The following is a 7,681-nucleotide window of genomic DNA, read 5'->3' on the forward strand; positions in this document are numbered from 1 at the left end:
CTCCCTCCCTCTCTCTCTCTCTCTCTCGAATACATAATAGGTCTGACCGCAACTGTTTAGGCGGTGACACGGCGCTCATCACTGTAAGGTACAGGTCTCGGGTTCGAATCCAGCGGCCCTGCATTCGAACCCGGCATACTTACAAATGGGGTGTTTTTCAAAAACACCGACACCCTGAGAGTTTATATGACCTTTGCTATTGCGAAACCTCGTAACAAAACATAAATAATTAAATAAAATAAAATAATTGAGTGACTGAAATAATAGTTTCTTAAGGATGTCTTTATCAGTATAACCATAAAATACGTACAATTATCTCTGTATTTGAATAAACATTTGAAAGCAATTATACCTATGTTAAAATAAACAACTACAACACATAAACGTGAGCTGTAGTTATAGTCTTTTTAAAGTTTTGTTGCCTGACTGTGTACAATATCGTCCTAAGTATTTCGCCTTTAAAGAAACTAAAAAAAAATCCATTCTCGCAAGTCTCGTTTCCATTTCCGACTGAATTCGTTTTAACAGGAGTGCGTTTTTTGAAGCTGAACACGAAACTTCGTGACAGTCTAATCTCAGTTGGAACTTTTTCCATCGAATTTATTCCATGTAATGATGTTAATTTGATATTTTGCAAGATACACGGTTGTATTGGATTATTGTCGAGACATCGCATTCGATGGAAGGGAATAAATAAAGTAATGTTGTCGTAGACAATTTTATGAATTTATTGGTTCAGTCATGAACAGAGCATAGTGGTGAGACGGTAAAAACCCACTTTTAAAATTGTAATAATATTCTATTTTGATTTTAAAAATATAATTTATTTTTACATATTTAGTTTATTAGTTTTATCATTTTGTTCGGGAGTTGTTTTTCATGTATACAATTTTTGAGGATATTTATTTTTTTTTCTCAACCCAAATTTGTTCAGTTTGTAAAGGAAATATGAAAAAATTTTTTGACCCTTTTAATTATTATCTGACAACTGAACTATGCTCCATATTAGTACATAATTGACAGTATTTTTAGGCCACAATCGTTTTATAGATATGCTGTGTATGTACATAATACATACAATATTGTAAGTTATTATTAACTGAAGACAATAGGTTTTTACAGCTTTATTTCAATTTTAGACCACGTGTGTGTGTATAAGTGATAGCCATGATTGCAAATTAAAAATAATGTTTATATCTAACAGCATAAATTAATTTGTCGGTGCGTATGTAAAATTATGTAAAATAAGTCCTAGTTAATAATATTAAGAGAAAGATGGGAAACGTATTGGAACTAATTTAAAGCTTTGGGCCATGTGGCCTCAACTGGAGGGGTTGGGTCATTCCTGGCCGTGACATCCCCTTACTTTTTATGAACAGACCACTGGGCAGCTGATATTCTTTAGTTTTCTGACCCCACCTAAAGTCTTTTGTATAACAACAACAAAAAATTGGGGTGATAGAGAAAAGGTCGGACATTGGGCCCCCAATTTAGTCGAAACGCTTCGTCGGAAATATTTTTACCCGATGGGATTCTGTCAGTTTTTTGAAAATAAAGGACGACTAACTAAAATAGCTTCTTTTTGTCCTAGTAGTCGAATTTTTAGCTGGTCAGAAACGCGTAGTTTTTCGATCTGGTTATAAATACGAAAATCGACCTATCGTCATGCAATCTGTTTGACATTAAGTCACAATGACTAAACAAAATAGTTGTATTTTTTTTTAAAATAATCTAGTTTTCAGTTTATTTTTCAAGATCTTATCAATAATACGGCATACAAGGAAAATTAGAACGAAATGGAGAAATCAGAAGGGAACCAGAGGAAACTCCTAAATGTCAAATGAGATTACTCTCTTGCAAGGGAAAGTTCAAAGAAAAAGTTAACTAAGAAGGAAAATATTATTTAGATTTTTTTGTTGTTACGAAGTTAGTGAACTCCGTTCGTAGAATTTAGTGAGTTTATTTTTCCATAGGAGAAAGTATTGGCCCAAGTTGAAAACTAAGATTGAAAACTTAGTCCTCGAGATGTATACCGCCGGATCGAATCCTTTAACTTCTGCCTTCGCCAATGCACAAATAACTTTTCAAAACCCGATTGTGATAAAAATTACTTTATGACGACGCAATAAAAGATAACGCTGATCGTTAGAAGAATAATCCCTTAGAATAAGAAAACACACTTCATTTAACAAATTTAATTACAAAACAAGCTGATTAATTATAACCACACAACAGTATGGCGTTATTGAAATTCCACAGTTCTGTGCCCTGGTGACGGCGTTTGACCAAGTCTGGCACCTAGTTTTGCTCTGGAAATTTAGAGGCATCCTACTTTGATCCTCTCACTCTCCTTGGTACACCGCAGACCAGGGCATTTCTTCGGTAGCTTCTGTACTCCCATCCCGACATTCTAGCATACGCTGATGATACTGCCATTCTATCATCCAACATTGACCGCGTTGTAGCTCCAGATACATCTATGTTCCATTAAGCAAACTACTATCTGCCTGATAGGTCTTTCAAGATAGATTGGAACATTTGTGTCCGCTATCCATTATGCCGAAGGCGTTTCGGAAGGCACTACCCTTGGCTTCATTCGCTTTTCAATATACACTGCAGTCATGCTTATCAATACCGATACTGTATTCTACACACAAGCACTCGACACCGCCAAACCTTTAGCAAACTCAAACCCAGTGATTTTGAGAAACATCTAGGACCGTCTCTCTTGTTAAAAAGTATGGTTTAGATCGATCAGATTCAACGAAACCAGAATATCACCTTCATCTTTCGTCGTATCACCTTTCCTCCAATCCACTACAACTCTGTTTCTCTCCCACAAACCATGTCCGCTATTTCGGATTTTACAGCGACACAAGACTTACTTGGAACTAGAAATTCGACTTAAACTGAACAATATGATCTCAAAAGACTTCTGGACAAAATATAGTTTCTCTCACTACAAAACGATCGTCTCATACATAATAATTGCATACAACAAATATTCGTACGGAATTGGAATGTTGGATTCAACCAAGCGATCCAACCTTCAAAAGTCACTCAAGTATAAAATCTTTTGAACTAGTGCTAAGTCCTTTAATTTATATATTTTACGGTCCAGTAGAACTACTAAACCTAGGACTAGGATTATAATGAGACTGCTGAGTAGACACGGTATACTTCGGAGGCATATGTTTCAAGTAGCAGAAACAACCCTGTGAATATAATGCCAGACGAAGAAGTAACAGCTGAACATGCAGAGTAATATTACTACATCTAGGAAAAGCCAAAATTTAAACTATCTCGTAAAATGCCTTAAACCGTGCTGAAGAGCTCTTCATAATAATGGAGATTGCACAATACACCAATAATAAGGTCGTAAAGAGGTGAGAAATGGTACTTCAATTTTTTCGTCTGATTGTCCTTGAATACCCATTGAACGTAGGACTTATTCTTAGACAATTGTCTGGTATCTTCGTTTTTCGACAATTGGTATGGCGCAAAAGGACGATTAGTGGCCTCATCGAACTTTCCTTGTCTAATTGTCTTCCTCGTTGTCCCACTGCTCTGGCACTCAAACAAAAGTGCTTGTTTACCTTGATGTCTGGCAGGGACCTTTCGTGCCGACTGTGTGTCCAAGTTGGCTGTTGGTAATACCTAGCCTTTCGATCTCCTTGGCACAGATCAACACACAGTTTAAAAAAAAAATACAGTGGCAGTGTGGATGTTCTTGTCCGAAAGCAGTCTCTAATAAAAGAATCCTAACGACATCAATATTTCATTCGTTCAAGACCTTGTGAGAACTCGTTATAATAAATTCCACAACACATCCAAACTTTTCCCCCAAAAACTAGGCTTCCAGGTTTAGATGTAAAATAAATATTATATATAATAAATAAATTATATTGAATACGAAAATCTGTTGTTCATGTTATAAGATCTGATTCGCTTTTTGATTTCAATTATTGTTAATACGATCATTTTTATTGGTGTTTTATGTGTAAAAGTATCAACATACACCGACAAAGCTACAACTATTTTTTTTTAACTGCTTGATTATTAACTCAAATTCGGATTGTTGAGGATTACCGAGACGCATGAATTCCTCCATTCCGTGTTATTAATTTCGAGTCTGTTAAAAAAAAATTTTTCCCCGTGCGCTACGAGATCCATGAAAACTGTAGCCTCCCCCGTCCGTACCCTTTAATCCTATTATAAGGGATCCTAACCAGGTATCCAATATACTCCTCTCCTGTTTAATTTCAACATTTTCGCTTCTGAAACTTTGAAGCCGAACGCAGACTTTCTTTATTTAATCTATCCAGGCGGGAGAGGTGAAACAAAAACACCAATAAAAATGAACGTATTAACAATAATTGAAATCGAAAAGCCAATCGTGTCTTATAGCATGAATACTTTATCTATATAAAACACCTTTAATGCTGGATTTATGTGAGAAAGAACAAACTTTAATAAGAGCCTTTATACCTTTTCTCAAATACAACAGACTATCGCTTATAACTTGGTCATAGACTGCACTAAGTTCCAGTAAAGTAGGCCAAAAAAGCCTATCTTTTAAGCATCCTTTAAATCCTTTACATAAAATTTTAAATATATATTTTAGCATGATTTGACAGGTTTGAGGAATTTTTTATTTCTTTGACGTCAAATGTTCCACTTAAAAATTCATAACGCCTCTGGATTTTAATGAAATTCAACCTTTCTACAATACAACCGATTTAAAGCTTATCGTTTCTTCTTTCAGACTATGTCGAGACAGTTTTGAGTTTATGGCATCACAAGTGAAAATAATAAGGATTATATCAACAAAGATTCCTCAAAAGTTTTTTTATTTTGCCAATTCTCATGTAATTAAGTGATCCATGTTTATGCCATTACGTGTCGTTTATAAATTGCTAAACTCCAGTCAAATTGCCTGCAGATCGGTCTTGTCGTTCCACAGTTATTAAAGTTAAAGTTATCGCCAATTTTGTCATTTTCGAAAAAAATCATAGACATTTGGCAAGTGAAAAATTTCAATGTTTGGTTTTTCAAAAATTTAATACTATCTCTATGTATATTATATGCTTTTCTAGTAGACTAGAACAAAAAATATGATAAATTAAGTAAAGTAGAATAAAAATAGGACTGGTTTTTAGCAGCTTTTAAAGCTACGAACTTCGGTTTCTCTGATGTCCATTTTTCCACTTAAAAATTTGTAACGCCTGTGGGTTTTATTCAGATGCGATGGTATTACAACAAATTGAAGGTAGTGTTTCATCTTAGGCTATATCAAGACAGTTTTGAATTTATTTTACCATGAGTGAAAATAATAAGCATAAATTCAACAAAGATTCCTCAAAAGTTTTTTTATGTTGCCAATCCTCATGTACTTAAGTGATCCATGTTTATGCCATTACGTGTCGTTTATAAATTTTTAAACTCCAGTCAAATTGCCTGAAGATCGGTCTTGTCGTTCCACTGTTAGTAAAGTTAAAGTTTTCGCCAATTTTGTCATTTTCGAAAAAAATCATAGACATTTTGCAAGTGAAAAATTTCAATGTTTGGTTTTTTCAAAAATTTAAAACTATCTCTATGTATATTATATGCTCTTCTAGAAGACTAGAACAAAAAATATTATAAAGTAAGTAAAGTGGGATAAAAATAGGACTGGTTGTTAGCAGCTTTTAAAGCTATGAACTTCTGTTTCTCTGATGTCCGTTGTTCCACTTAAAAATTTGTAACGCCTGTGGGTTTTATGCAAATTCGATGGTATTACAACAAATTGAAGGTAGTGTTTCATCTTTTAGGCTATATCAAGACAGTTTTGAATTTATTTTACCATGAGTGAAAATAATAAGCATAAATTCAACAAAGTTTCCTCGAAAATTTTATATTTTTATCTCCAATTCTCATATACTTAAGTGAGCCGTGTTTATGCCATTACGTGTCGTTTATGAAGTTCCAAGCGCCCGTCAAGTTTCCTGCAGATCAGACTTGTCGTTCCACACAAAGTTATCACCATTGTTGTGATTTTCGAAAAATCAGACATTTGGAAAGCGAAAAATTTATTATTTGATTTTTCTCAAAAATTTATAATTTCTCTATCTCTGGTATGTTATATGCTCTTCCAGTAAAGTACGTAAAAAATCATTTAAAGAAAAAGATCGGTTTTTAGCAGCGCTTACAATTCTTAAGTAGGAATTTCTGTTTAACTGATGCCCGTTTTGCCACTAAAAAATTCACAACTATTCTGGATTTTTTCCAAATTCCATCTTCATGCACAAGCTGATTTTCTCTTCCTTCAGGCTATGTCAATAATGTTCAGAATTTATCTCATTACAGCTGAGAAATACAAGGTTGAAATCGACAGTTTCCCCAATCGTTTCATTTTATTTCACCGGTCATAATTTATTTACCATGTTTGAGCCATTACGTGTATTTTTTTATATAGTTCTAAACCACTGTAAAAATTCATGTGGACAGTTTGATTCATTTCAAAATTATCACCATTTCGCGATTTTCTATTAATCATCTAAGATATAAATATAAGCCAACATTTTTGAAAGAAAATTTTATTTTTGGTTTTTCAAAAAAAAAAAAATATATATATATATTCAGTAGTGTTTTGGGGGTGAATAATGAATATCAACTTTCTTTTTTTTTTAACATTTTAACATACTTTTCTACGACGATACCAATCTTGCTCGTAACTCTAGGACGACGTGAATATAAAAAATTTACAATCGAGCTTAGATAGTTATATATAAGTGGTTTTTAATTATTAATTAACGCATTTTTGTTAAAAATTATTGTAAAAGTTTTCTTAGGGTGTATTAGTAAAAAATAATCTAGCTTATTTGATCAGAATCTTGGTTTATTCTAATCAGTAATAATTAACTATACAGCCGCTGTTTCAGCTTAATTGCAATGGTTTTGTCGATTATGGTGCACAATCATAACACTTTGTTGTTGTCTTCCTCAGAAAGATACCATAGTTTTAATTGAAATTGAAAAGAAAGTCGTTGATGAGGATCTTCTATAGCTAACATAAAACCACAGCATTAACTATTATTAATCAACAGATAAGCCTATAAGTTTTTGATTTGTAATATGAGAGAAGACCAGCTGGTACCGACCGACGATGAGATTGGCTATTTTACAGCGAAGGCCGTAAAGCATTAAGGGTTTATGAGTATTCAATCTTTTAAGAGGTCCTTATTCCACCCCTGTTACTTCCTTTATTTTCAAACTATTTACAAACTAATACAGCCTTCTAGAATAAAAAAAGACTTACGTATTTCATGTTCTTTACAGATTGATAGAAAAAAAATCGATAAATTAATTTATAATCATTCCAGGTCTCTCTGGTCAATAATAAATGATGATCCAATGATTTGAAATATATAAAAGTTACTTTTTCTTCTTGAGTTTTCTTTTTTGTCTGAAAAATCAAGAGCGAGTAGGGATTTCAGTGGAGAGTTAGCGAATTTATCTCAGTGGCCAACGATCTCCCTTCGCCCCGCCGTCCCTCAAATCGTAATAGCTCAAAGCCCGCCCCCGCCCCTCTTCGGCAATTGGGGTTGTAAATTATTTCTCCCCTTCTTTGAGAAACATTCGTTACAATCGTCGTGGAACTTGGAAGGAAATATTTCTTGAATTATTATCACGACGTTATTAA

The sequence above is a fragment of the Cimex lectularius genome, unplaced genomic scaffold (assembly GCF_000648675.2).
Source record: "Cimex lectularius strain Harlan isolate CLEC.00 unplaced genomic scaffold, Clec_2.1 scaffold284, whole genome shotgun sequence".
In the NCBI taxonomy this organism is placed as follows: domain Eukaryota; kingdom Metazoa; phylum Arthropoda; class Insecta; order Hemiptera; family Cimicidae; genus Cimex; species Cimex lectularius.